Here is a 14,736-nt window from a genome sequence, read left to right as displayed (position 1 = left end):
TCCTCAGCTTTCTTTAGATCTCATTGCCTCCCATCGGTCTAGATCTGTAGTCTCTTCTTTTGTACCAAAATGCTCTCCTTTCACACTAAATCTTCTCATTCCTTCAAATCCAAGAAAATAAAGAAAAATATATAGAAATAAAATAAAATAAATAGTATTGAAGGAAAATTAACACTTCTCATAAATAAAAGAGTAATAAAAATACACTTATCAACAAACATTCCTCCTACGCCATTCCATATTTTTCTCACAAATAACAAATTCTATACAACATGCCTACACTTCACAAACACAAATATTGTAACTCCATAACAACAAATCAAACTACATTAGACAATCTCAAACAATATGCATTCTAATTTCTTAAAATTCGAAATATATATATACAAAGTCCCTTCTAAGTAGGAAACTTTACCTCAACTGCATTGAATTGACAAAACCAACCAAATGCCCAATACCTTCAATAGAAAAGTCTCCAAAATTAGAGAGAAATCACAACTCAAATAATAAAACCCACTTTAATTCGAAATACACACACAAAGCAAAGTGAAACATTGCAAACCTCAATGTATTTGCAATCCTCTTTCACAAGAAAAACCAAATACCAATATTCACAAGTACCATCTCTCTCTCTCTCTCTCTCTCTCTCACACACACACACACAAGAAAATCTGGCCAAAAACCCACCTTCAACCTCACAAAACCCTCTATTAAAGTCTTTGTTTCAAGTTTCTACCCTAGATGCAATGTCTGAGGTGCTATATATTTTTTTCACTTCAGAACTTATTATAGGGACATATCTCACCTTAATAAGTAGACACTTAATCAAACGACATCGTTTCAATAATTATACACCCTTTATTATGGCGATACACTTTCGTTAGCATCACTTCAATTTTGAGAATTATTCATGTTAGAATGCGAAATTTTAATGATGGCGCCCTGGCTTCCGCACGCATTATTCCAACCCAAAAACCATTCGAAAGGTTACTATACCATTCTAACGAGTAAAATGAATATTCATTGATATGAACCCGCGGGAATGAAATCCCTTAAACCCACGTCAATGGATGGAGAACCTAGACCAGATGAGAACTCGTTTCAAGAACTTAGATTATATTGAAATCTACACCCGTTGAAGAACCCCTCTCAAGAACCCAGATTACAAAGGAAGAACGCCACAAAGGTTGTGATTTACCTTTGATAAGTTCAATAGTTCAATTAAGAACAAGATGAGAAAACTCAACTCACAAATAAAATTCAATATTGTCTAAGCTTCAAATGAGGCTACAAGGAGTATTTAAACTAAACATAATTAAAACCCTAGCCAAAATAAAGCCCCTTTTACCCAAAATGCCCCTGATGAACAATATCGCAGCTACAGTACACGCGGCTACAATACGGCTATAGTAACACTACAGTACCTCTTGAAACCCTAGTTCCTAAAAAGTAACTTTCCAAATAAGCTATTGGCCAAAATACAAGGCCATTCCGAAATCCCTAGTTCATTAAAAATAAGACGTGTGGGCCAAGCATCTTCAAGTCTACTTATTCTAAACTAATAAAATAAAATATTTAACCAAATTGGAAGCCTTCAATAACAATAGGCCCTATCTCTAAGTCATATCTTCCACAGCTTGAATCAAGTGGATCAAAGCTGGTTCTCCTTCTTTCAAGCCCATCTTGAGTGTTAGGCTCTTGCTAGCTTCATCCCTAGTGGATTGCACCAATCCGTGCATTGCTGCCCTGATCTTCTTGGCCCTTGATCTTGTAATTGGCCCATCTGGAATTTGTAAATGATCTTTAAAAGTACGCTCACTTTGGTTCCCATCATTCCCCCTCTGCTCAAAAGGATTCGACCTCGAATCTTCACCTACATCAAAAGGAGAAAGATTCGAAACATTGAAAGTAGCACAAAAATTATACTCACCTGGAAGATCCACTTTATATGTATTGTCATTAATTTTCTCAAGAATTTGAAAAGGTCCATCTCCTCGAGGATGCAACTTAGTCGTTCTTTGGGCTGGGAATCTTTCTTTGCGCATGTGAACCCAAACCCAATCTCCTGGTTCAAAGATGACATGCCTTCACCCTTTATTGGCTTGGGAAGCAACCCTTTTATTCTTTTGGACAATTTGAAGCCGTACCCTCTCATGAAGTGACTTCACCAACAACGTCTTATTTTGTCCATCCAAGCTACTCCTGCATCAACAGGTAAAGGCATCAAATCTAAAAGAGTAAGTGGATTAAATCCATAAATAATTTCGAAAGGAGAATATGAAGTAATAGTATGCATGGTCCTATTATATGCAAACTCTATAAATGGGAAACAAACCTCCCAAGTTTTTAAATTCTTCTGAACAACAGTATGTAAAAGTTGAGTTAAAGTTCTATTAACTACCTCAGTCTGACCATCTGTTTGTGGATGACAAGTAGTGGAAAATAAGAGCTTAGTACCCAATTTCCCTCACAACACCTTCCAAAAGTAGCTAAGGAATTTAACATCCCTATCAGAAACAATACTCCTAGGTACACCATGGACTCGCACTATCTCCCTAAAAAATAAGTCAGCTATGTTTGTGGCATCATCTGTTTTATGGTATGGAATGAAATGTGCCATCTTACTAAATCTATCGACAACCAAAAAAATAGAATCTCTACTCCTTTTTGTCCTAGGCAGCCCCAAAACAAAGTCCATAGATATGTCTACCCATGGCTCACTAGGAACGGGTAAGGGTGTATACAACCCATGTGGCAAAATCTTAGATTTGGTCTTTCTACTGTAATGCACCTTCCACAAATACGATTAACATCTCTCTTCATCTTAGGCCAAAATAAATGTTCATGCAAAATGTCTAAAGTTTTCTTGACACCAAAGTGTCCCATTAATCCCCCACCATGTGCCTCACGCACCAATAACTCACGCATAGAACAACTTGGCACACAAAGTTGGCTTTCCTTAAACAAATAACCATCATGCTTGTAAAACTTACCAAATGCCGCCTTATCACATGCCATATACACATTAGAAAAGTCAGCATCATCAGTATACATTTTTTTCACATATTCAAACCCAAGCATTTTAGCACTCATAGAAGTAAGAAGTACATACCTTCGGGATAGAGCATCAACAACAATGTTCTCCTTACCTTGCTTGTAACGGATGACACAGGGAAAAGTCTCAATGTATTCCATCCATCTAGCATGCCTTTTATTCAACTTACCTTGACCCTTGAGATGCTTCAATGATTCATAATCGGTGTGGATCACAAATTCCCTTGGCCATAGGTAGTGCTGCCAAGTCTCTAATGCACGAACAAGAGCATAAAGCTATTTGTCATAAGTAGGGTACTTCAGGGATGCCCCACTTAGCTTTTCACTGAAGAAGGCTATGGGCTGCCTATCCTGCTTCAAAACGACTCAAATCCCTATTCCTGAGGCATCACATTTAATCTCAAAAGCTTTGTTAAAATCAGGTAATGCTAACACAGGTGAAGAGTACAACCTTTCTTTAATAGAGGTAAAAGCATTATCTTGATTAGCCCTCCAATGAAACCCAACATTCTTTTTAATTACTTCAGTGAGTGGTACAGCAATAGTGCTAAAGTCTTTAATAAAATGACGATAAAAACTAGCTAAGCCATGAAAGCTTCTTACCTCAGTGATGTTTTTTGGCGTTGGCCACTCCTTGATGGCCTTGACTTTCTCTTCATCCACCTCAATACCTTTTGTACTAACAACATAACCAAGAAAAATAACTTTTTCCGTGTAAAAGACACATTTCTTGAAATTAGCATACAACTTCTCACATCTCAACACATTAAACACATATCTCAAATGCTCAATATGTTCATTTAAGTCCTTGTTGTACAACAAGATATCATCAAAGTACACAACCACAAACTTGCCTATGAATGCATGTAGGACATGGTTCATTAATCTCATGAAAATACTGAGCGCATTTGTAAGTCTAAATAGCATAACCAACCATTCATAAAGCTCATACTTAGTCTTAAAAGCAGTTTTCCATTCATCACCCTCTTTCATTCTAATTTGATGGTACCCACTTTTAAGATCAATTTTACTGAAAATACATGAGCCATACTATTCATCAAGCACATCATCCAATCTAGGAATGGGATGGTGATACTTTACTATGATATTGTTGACCGCCTTGCAATCAACGCACATCCTCCACGTCCTATCCTTCGTTGGCACTAGTAGCACTGGTACTGCACAAGGGCTCATGCTCTCCCTCACATACCCCTTGCCCATCAAATCCTCAACTTGCCTCTGAAGCTCCTTTGTCTCCTCTGAATTACTCTTATAGGCTAGTCAATTTGGAATAGCAGCCCTGGGCACAAAATCAATCTAGTGCTCAATGCCTCTAATGGGTGGCAACTCATTTAGCATCTATTCCGGGAATACATCCTCAAACTCCTGTAACAAAGAAATAGCCAAACTAGGAAGAGATTGGTTAGTTTCATCAAGAGAAAGATAAGACTCTTTATAGACAAGAAAAATCATAGGGCGATCTGTGAAGAAAGCTCTCTAAACCTCACTCTCTCTTGCATAGAAACTCACTTTTGCCTTTCCTTTTCTCTCTGTAGACTCTTTTTCTTTTTTCTCTCGTGGTTCCACTCTTTTTTCTTTACTCTCAGCCTCCTATCTACTTTCTTTTTCACTCTTTCTTTTATGCTCATTTTCACTCTCACTCTTTCTTTTTTGCTCAATCACTTTTTCACTCTTTCTTTTTTGATCACTCTCATTTTCACTCGCACTCTTTATTTTTTGAGCAACCTCACTTTTCAATTTCAGTTGGTCCTCATAGACTGGCTTGAAGTTAAAGGAACAAGCTTGATTGTTTTGCCCTTCTTTTCAAAGCTGTACATATTCTTGAACCCATCATGTGTCACCCTCCTATCATATTGCCACGGCCTCCCCAACAAAATATGGCCAGCATGCATAGGCACAACATCACAAAGCACCTCATCCTGATACTTCCCAATAGAAAAAGTAACTAACACTTGTTGTCCACCCTAACCTCCCCGCAATCATTCAACCACTGCAATTTGTATGGTCTAAAGTGTTTTAAGATTAGTAAATTCAATTTCTCAACCAAAGTAGTGCTAGCCACATCAGTACAACTTCCCCCATCAATGATCATACTACATACCTTATTGTTGACATGGCATCTAGTATGAAAAATATTCTCTCTTTGTTGCTCTGCATCATCCACCTTAATGTGTGCATTGAGAGCACGCCTGGCAACAAGAGACTCACCTGTCACGGGGTATACCACTCCATCATCATCACTAACATCAACCAACTCAGGCACCTAATCACTATCATCCTCACTCTCAGTCATCACCTCCCTATTGTCACGCATAATCATCACCCTCCTATTTGGACATTGAGAAGCAATGTGCCCTGAACCCAAATACTTAAAACATTTAATATCTCTATTCCGTGAAGGTTGAGATTCTACCTTGGGTTTGTTGCTAGTTCCCTTAGGTGGTTCGGTCTTTCTCTTTGCTTCAGCTTGATCATTCCTATCCTACTTTGATTTCCCAGTAGTGCTAGAAACCGAAATGTACCTTGCTGTCCCTTTTCACTTTAACAGCCTCTCCACCTTCATAACCATGTGCACCATGTCCTCTATCTCCACATAATGCTACAATTCAATTACATTGGCTATGAACCTATTAAAACCACTCAAAAATCTAGCCATGGTGGCCTCCCGGTCCTCCTCCACATTAGCCTGAATCATCTCCACCTCCATCTCCTTATGGTAATCCTCTACATTCCTGGACCCCTGTGTAAGATTTTGAAATTTCTGGTAAAGGTCTCTATAGTAATGGCTAGATACAAATCTCCGCCTCATGAGAGCTTTCAACTCTCTCCATGCCTCTACAGGCCTCTCATAATTCCTCCTCGTATTGGTCTCTAATTGATCCCACCAAATAATAGCATAATTAGTGAATTCAATTACCGCCAACTTCACTTTCTTCTGCTCAGAGTAATTATGGCAATCAAACACCAACTCTTTTTTTTTCTCCCACTCTAGATAAACCTTAGGGTCAGCTCTACCTTGGAAAGATGGTATTTTCATTTTGATGCTCCCAAGGTCTCTATCTACACCATCCCGATCCCTTAGATTCCCCTCAAGTCCTCTTTCATGTCTAACTCTTCTATGTCTACCCGACCCAGCTTCAGATGCTAACTCTTCCTCATCCTCACCATCTCCTTCATTCTCATACTCATTTTCAACTCTATGCTCACGTCGCCTCCTATCTCTCCCACCTTGCAGATTTCTAATCGTTGCTTCTTGATGATCCATCTTATTCCTCACTTCACCCAAAACAAAATTCAATTGCTCAAACTGTTGTTGCATGACTTGCAACACAAAGGAAGAGTTATCTGCTCTCCCCCTTGGTGATGCGCTACTCCGATAAGACATTATAAAGTGCTGCACAAAAGAATGTTAGTGGCAAAAAAGAAAACCTCACACACTCCCTTACGTGTTTACACTCGAATAATGGCACTCCACTTGTGTTTCACTCTTAATTAGCTTTTTTTCGATAATAGTCCACACTCTCTTACCTTTTACCTCAAGAGTTTTCCCACTCAAGTTCTTTAAGAACTAATTGAACTCAATCAAGACAAAACAACCTTGTTTTATCCCAACTAGTAATTAGGTCCAAGAAACAAGAACAAGAGAAACACGGAAGGAATGAAAAAAAAAACAACACGTGAATCAAGGAAATTATATGAATGACACAGTAACTAGAAGACAAGATACCAATTAGAATAATGTATGCAACCCCTTTGATGATAAGGCTCAAGAAAAAAATTCAGATTTTTTTTTCCTTTTCCTTTCTTTTCTTTTCTTTTCTTTTCACCAACTGATTTGATCACAATCAAGAATAAGCAATTGAGAAAACCCTAATAATAACTCAAAAACCCTAAGACAAGTAATATACGGTAGGCCCTAGAACAAGAGAGTTCAACCAACACAAACCCTAGAACAATGAAATTCAACAACCCTAACAATAGTGAAGAAATCCAGCAGCCACCTCTATTTTTTTGTTGTAATCAATCTTAGAACAATGAAGCCCGAAAATTAAATATGCAAGAAATAAAAGATAGAATCAGACCTAACTGGAAACCTTGCTCTAAATACCAAATGATATGAACCCACGAGAATGAAATCCCTTGAACTCACAATCAATTTGAAAACTCTCCAAGAAAGCCAAAATCAAGTCAACAGATGGAGAACCTAGACCCGATGAGAACTCGTTTCAAGAACCTAGATTATATCAAAATCTAGATCCGTTGAAGAACCCGTCTCAAGAACCCAGATTACAAAGGAAGAACGCCACAAATGTTGTGATTTACCTTTGATAAGTTCAAAAGTTCAATCAAGAACAAGAGGAGAAAACTCAACTCACAAATAAAATTCAATATTGTCTAGGCTTCAAATGAGGCTACAATGAGTATTTAAACTAACCCTAATTAAAACCCTAGCCAAAATAAAGCCCATTTTACCTAAAATGCCCCTGATGAACAGTGTCACAGCTACAGTATGACTACAATAACGCTACAGTAGCTTTTGAAACCCAAGTTCCTAAAAAGTAACTTTCCAAATAAGCCATTGGCCAAAATACAAGGCCTTCCCGAAAATCCTAGTGCATTGAAATGCGTGTTCAGAGTGAAGACGAGTAAGTTTCTAGGGTTCATGGTCTCCGAGAGGGGGATTAGGGCGAACCCAAAAAAGGTGGAAGCAATGATAGGAATGCCTTCCCACCATAGCCTTCCCGAAGTCCAGAGGCTGGCTGGGCAGGTTGCAACCCTGAACCACTTCATTGCTCTATGAATTCACAGGTGCCTGGCCTTCTTCAAAGTCTTGAGGAAAGCCCAGGAGTGGGATAAGACCTGTGAAAATGCCTTCACCGATTCGAAGTTGTACCTGAGTCGCCCCCATAGCTCAGTCAAACAAGACCCGGGGAGACCCTGACAGTGTACCTAGTAGTATCACCACACACCGCATCAGCCGTACTTGTCTGGGACGAGGAAAAAGGATAGTGACCCATCTGCTACATGAGTCGGGCCCTCTGCAGAGTGGAAGTAAGGTACTCCCATACGGAGATGTTAGTATTCGCCCTAGTCATCGCGGCCAGGAGATTAAGGCCATATTTCTAAGCCCACCCAATGAAAGTACTCACAGGTCTCCCCCTCAAGAAGTTACTGTAGAAGCCAGACACCTCGAGACGGCTTGCAAAATGGGAGATTAAGCTCATCAAATTTGACATAAAGTATCAGCCTCGAGCTGCAATGAAAGGACAAGTGTTGGCATATTTCATTGCCATGTTTACTAATTTCCCGAAAGAAGTTTCAAACACACCCTACGGAAAGCCCTAGTAGGTCTACGTCGATGACTCATCCTACCAGGCTGGTGGAGGAGTAGGGGTGCACATTGTCACCAAACAAGGAGAGGAGCACGACTATGCAGTCAAGCTGGCCTTCTAAACGACCAACAATGAAGCTGAGTATGAAGTGCACTTGGTCGGAATGACAGTCCCACGATTACTAGGAGCTGAAGAAATAGAAGTGAGGGAAGATTCTCAAGTGGTAGTTAGCCAAGTACTGGGGCAATTTGCCATGAAAGGGGAAAGGTTAAGAAGTATCTCCAGTTGGTCTGCAACGAGCGCAACCGCTTCCAGAACATCTAGCGAGAAGTACCGCTTCCAGAACATCAGCATCCAACAGGTGCCAAGAGGAGAAAACCAGAAGGCAGATCATCTAGCAAGGGCTACGTCAGGCCAGGAAGAACTCCCGCTTCCAGAGCACACCATAGTCAGGACGATCGAAGCCCCCTCCATCGGGGTGGAAGTGTCTATCACAACCCCAACACCTCCCGAGTGAGCAATAAATATCCAAAAATTCCTATAGGAAAGGCAGCTACCTAGTGACCTGGAAGAAGTACAAATGGTTAGGAACAGAGAGGTTCGGTGCACCATATTGGAAGGAGTTTTATACAAGAGAGGTTTTTCCAAGCCACTCCTCATATACCTCACATCGGATGAAGCCCAATACGTGCTAGCAGAGATTCACGAGGAGATTTGTGAAAGCCACTTAGGAGGGAAGGCTCTTGCTGCAAGAGTGACCTAGGCCATATATTACTGGCTCCATTCCCTCAAGGATGCGAAAGACTTTGCCAAAAAATGCCCAAAGTGTCAGGAGCACGGGCCGATTTTGCACTACCCGACGGAGGAGCTGACATCAATCACGATCTCGTGGCCCTTCGCCCAATGAGGACTGGACCTAATTAGCCCATTTCCAGCAGTAAGAGGAGGAGCCAAGTTTGTCATTGTCGCGATAAGCTATTTCACAAAATGGGTCAAAGCGAAGGCTCTCGCTACCATCACCTCCCAAACCATCGAAATTCTTGTGGAAGTCAGTGATCTACCGATTTGGCATACCTCAAAGCTTCATATCGGACAATAAAAGACAGTTCGATTGTGCACATTACTGGGAATGGTGCAAAGAGCTCAGAATTAAAGTGAAGTACTCTTACCAAGACACCCTCAAGCCAACAGATAGGCCGAATCAACCAACAAAACCCTCATCTCCACCGTTAAGAAAAATATTCGGGCGCACAAAGGAGAATGGGACAAAAAGCTCCCAAACGTTCTATGGGAGTACTGGACCACTTTCCGAACCCCCACCAGGGAGACACGCTTCATCCTCACCTATGGCAGCAAAGCAGTAATTCCTGTGGAAGTTGAACTCCCCACATTCCGTGTTCATATTTCGACCCGAACACTAACAACAAAAGGCTAGTCGAGAGCTTGGATGTCCTGGAGGAGAGAAGAGAAAAAGCAGTAGTCCAAATAGTGAATAACAAGCGAAAGGCAAAACAATACTTCAACAAACAGGTCAAGCAGTGCTCCTTCAATGTTGACAACCTAGTGCTACGATAGACTAGAATAACTACCCTAGAAGAGGGGAAGCTGGGACCACGATGGGAAGGCCGATATGTAGTGACTGCAAGCAACCAACCCAGTTCCTATCACCTCAAAAACAGTCAAGGACACAAGCTACCCCACCCGTGGAATGCCGAACACTTAAAGAAATATTATGTCTAGAAGTATAAGGCAATACTTTGTACGAACGACTAAGAATGAATGAGGACACCTGCATGTTCATCTCAAATCTATTGTTGTTTAGAAAAATAATAATAAAAATAAGCCAGCGGGGTAAGGTCCCAAGTCTCCAAACTGGGTATTGACACTCCGTCCAACAAAGTACAGTCCTTACACTTACAAGAAGACTAGTCCGTTGACTCGCTGCGGGGTAAGGTCCCAAGTCTCCAGACTAGGTATTGATCAACTGTCCAACAAAGTCGAGTCCTTACACTCACAAGAAGATAGATCCCTTGACTCGCTGTGGGGTAAGGACTCAAGTCTCAGGACTGGGTACCGACCCCCATCCAACAAAGCCGAGTCCTTACACTCGCAAGAAGACAGGTCCCTTGACTTGCTACGGCATAGGTCCCAAGTCTCAAGACTGTGTACTGAACCTCCGTCCAACAAAGTTGAGTCCTTACACTTGCAAGAGACGGTTCTCTTGACTCGCTGCAAGGTAAGGGCAAGTCTCAGCACTTGGTCCTGCTCCCCCATCCAACAAAGCCGAGTCCTTAGACTCGAAAAAAATGGGACCCTTGACTAACTACTGTGTAAGGTCTAAAGTATCGGGACTGGGTACCAACCCCCCGTCCAACAAAGATAAATCCTTACACTCGCAAGAAGACGGGTCTCTTGACTTGCTGCAGGGTAAGGTCCCAAGTCTCTGAACTAGGTACCGACCTCCCATCTAACATAGCGGAGTCCTTATACTCACAAGAAGATAGGTCCCTTGACTAGCTACGGAGTAAGGTCCCAAGTCTCTAGACTAGGTACCGACCTCCTGTCCAACAAAGTCGAGTCCTTACACTAGTAAGAAGATGGGTCCCTTGACTTTCTATAGGGCAAGGTCCTAATTCTCAAGACTGGATACCGACCCCCGTCCAAAGAAGCCGAGTCCCTACACTTGCAAGAAGATGGGTCATTTGACTCGCTGCAAGGTAAGGTCCCAAGTCTCAGAACTGGGTACCAACCCTCCATCCCACAGAGCCGAGTCCTTACACTTACAAGAATATGTGTCCCTTGATTCACTTCGGGGTAAGGTCTGTAGTCTCAGGTATGGATACCAACCACCTGTCTGACAAAGTTGAGTCTTTACACTCGCAAAAAGACGGGTCCCTTGACTGCTGTGGGGTAATGTCCCAAGTCTCGGGATTGGGTACCAACCCACCGTCTAACAAAGTCAAGTCCTTACACTTACAAGTATATGCGTCCCTTGACTCGCTCCGGAATAAGGTCCCATGTCTCAGGACTGGGTACCGACCCCCAGTCCAACAAAATTGAGTCCTTACACTAGCAAGAAAACGGGTCCCTTGACTCGCTGCAGGGTAAGCTCCCAAGTCTCAAGACTGGGTACCGACCCCCAGTCCAACAAAGTCGAGTCCTTATATTCTCAAGAAGAGGGTCCCTTTACTCGCTGCGGGGTAAGATCCCAAGTCTCAGGACTGGGTACCGACCCCCTATCCAACAAAGCCAAGTCCTTACACTCGCAAGAAGACGGGTCCCTCGACTCGCTACGGAGTAAGCTCCCAAGTCTCAAGACTGGCTACCGACCCTTGTCCAACAAAGCCTAGTCCAACAAAGTCGAGTCCTTATACTCGGAAGAAGATGGGTCCCTTGACTAGCTGTGGGGTAAGGGCAAGTCTCAAGACTTGTTCCTGCTCCCCCGTCCAACAAAGTCGAAACCTTACACTCACAAGAAGATGGGTCCCTCGACTCATTGCAGGGTGAGGTCCAAAGTCTCAGGTATGGGTACCGACCACCCGTCCAACAAAGTCGAGTCCTTATACTCGCAATAAGATGGGTCCCTTGACTCACTGCGGGGTAAGGTCCCAAGTCTCAAGACTGGATACCAACCCCCGTCCAACAAAGTCGAGCCCTTACACTCGCAAGAAGACTGGTCCCTTGATTCGCTATGGGAGTAAGGTCATGTCTCAAGACTTGGTCTCGTTCCCCAGTCCAACAAAGCAGAGACCTTACACTCGCAAGAAGACTAGTCTATTGACTCACTGCTAGGTAAGCTCCCAAGCCTTGGGATTGGGTACCAACCCTCTATCCAACAAAGTCGAGTCCTTACGCTTACAAGAATACAAGTCCCTTGACTAGCTTTGAAGTATGGTCCCAAGTCTCAGTACTGGATACCAACCCCTCGTCCAACAAAGTAGAGTCCTTACTCTCGTAAGAAGACGGGTCCTTTGACTTGCTCTAGGGTAAGCTCCCTAGTCTCAAGACTGGGTACCGACCTCCCGTCCAACAAAGTCAAGTCCCTAGAAGATGGGTCCCTTGACTCACTGTAGGCTAAGAGCAAGTCTCATAACTTGGTCAAAGTTGAGTCCTTACACTCGCAAGAATACGAGTCTCTTGACTCGCTACAGGGTAAGTCCCAAGTCTCAGGACTGGGTACCGACCCCCCATCCAACAAAGCGGAGTCCTTACACTGGCTCGTAGACAGGTCCTTTGACTCGCTACATGGTAAGGTCCCAAGTCTTCGGACTGGGTACCAATCTCCCATCCAACAAAGCCATGTCCTTACACTAGCAAGAAGACGGGTTCCCTAACTCGGTGTAGGGTACGGTCCCAAGTCTCTAGACTGGGTACCTACCTCTCATCCAATAAAGCCGAGTTCTCACACTCGTAAGAAAATGGGTCCTTTGACTCACTATAGGGTAAAGGCAAATCTCAGGACTTGGTCTCGCTCCCCTGTCAAACAAAGCCGAGTACTTACACTCACAAGAAGATGGATCCCTTGACTCACTACGGGGTAAGGTCACAAGTCTCTGGACTGGGTATCGACCTCCCGTCCAACAAAGCCAAGTCCTCACACTCACAAGAAGATGGATCCCTTGATTCTCTGCGGGGTAAGGGTGAGTCTCTGGACTTGGTCTCACTCCCATGTCTAACAAAGCCGAGTCCTGACACTCATAAGAAGACGGGTCCTTTAACTCACTGCGGGGTAAGGTCCCAAATCTTAGGACTGGGTACCGACCTCCAGTCCAACAAAGTCGAGTCCTTATACTCGCAAGAAGACAAGTCCCTTGACTCGCAGCGGGGTAAGGTCCCAAGTCTCTGAATGGGTACAGACCCCGCGACCAACAAAGCCGAACCCTTACACTCGGAAAAAGACGAATCACTTCACTCGTTGCTACGTAAGGTCCCAAGCCCCTAGGCTGGGTACCGACCCCCCGTCTAAGTCTCTTAAACTCTGTACGGGGTAAGGCCCAAAGTCTCAGAACTGGGTCCCGACACCTCGACTTGTAAAGCCAAAGCCCTCATCAAAACTGCAAAAAGAAAAATGAGAGGAAGGGAGGAAAATGAAACAAACGAACACATCAGCTGCAAGAAGCGAGTCTTCATTTCATTCACCATCAAACATACATAGTTATAAGGAAAGTTGGGGAGCACTATGCAAGGTTACAAACTACCAAAAAGAAAGGGGGGAAAGTGAAGGGGGAGGGGCCGAGCCCATCACTCGGGTGGAGAAAGTTGAGGAGCACCGGGGGGAATAAGGATACCCTGGCTTCTCAAAGTTTGGCAACATCCTCCAGATGAGACTTCAGGTCGGCGATCTCATTGTTGAGGGATAGGAGGTCAATGTTCTTCTGAACCCCTGACTATGAAAGCCCACCAATGCGTGCCTTCGCCTGTCACATTTGCTCTCTTAAGTGTTGAACCTCTAAGAAAGCCTAAATTGTCCGAACAACAGTTGTGAACGCTGTCCAACAGCTAGAGCCCGATTCCATCGGGATTCCTACAACTCCCTTTGGGCTGACTCCGTCTCCTCCCTAAACTCTCGCAGCTCTTTCCGAACGGACTCCAACTACTCCCGAGCGGCCTCCAACTTTGCTTCCTGAGTGACCAAACTTTGTTCGAAAGTCTAGCGAGCCTCTTCGACACGCCACTTCGCTGACGTTAGCCGAAGGATGTCCTAGTCAGCATTGTGCAATAAACCTAAAAGGGCCTTCTTCTTATCTTTACGCCTTGTTGCGACCGCCTCCAGGTGCTGTTTTGTTCCTTAACGTACACCACCTCGCTGATCAGCTCCTTCCGCTCGGTCTTGAGGCACTTTATTCTTTAGGCCGCCTACTTCAACTTGAAATATCCAAAGCACGACAAGGTCCCGAGCTCCCGGTCGACCTCCTCCAACTCTCCCAGTTCCCCACCGATCATCAAGGCCAACTGGTCTGCGGCTTGCAAAATATATATATATATATGAGAAGTAAAAGCCTGGAGAAGGCTCAGCGGAATTCGTCAAACAAAGGAAGATACCTGGGCAAATAGGGGTCACAACATCCGGCCCACAAGCTCGGGGGCAAAGGTGCAAGCCTCGTCCAGGGTTGAGGCTGGGGCCTGCACCCCTTTTACCATAAAGGAAGATAAGGGGCCAGCGACCACTAGTTGCCAAGAAAAATTCGGAAGGGACCCTCAGGTCTCACTGTAGGGCCCAGGCACCATGGGAGATAGAGCCTCAAAGTCCGTCATCATCACTCAGATCTATGAAAATCGGAGGCTCTAGGAAATCTGGGCTGCGACCGATCCCGCTCAGCCCAACAAA

Source organism: Juglans microcarpa x Juglans regia, chromosome 3D, assembly GCF_004785595.1.
Source record: "Juglans microcarpa x Juglans regia isolate MS1-56 chromosome 3D, Jm3101_v1.0, whole genome shotgun sequence".
Lineage (NCBI taxonomy): Eukaryota > Viridiplantae > Streptophyta > Magnoliopsida > Fagales > Juglandaceae > Juglans > Juglans microcarpa x Juglans regia.
Note: the sequence above shows the minus strand (reverse complement) of the source record.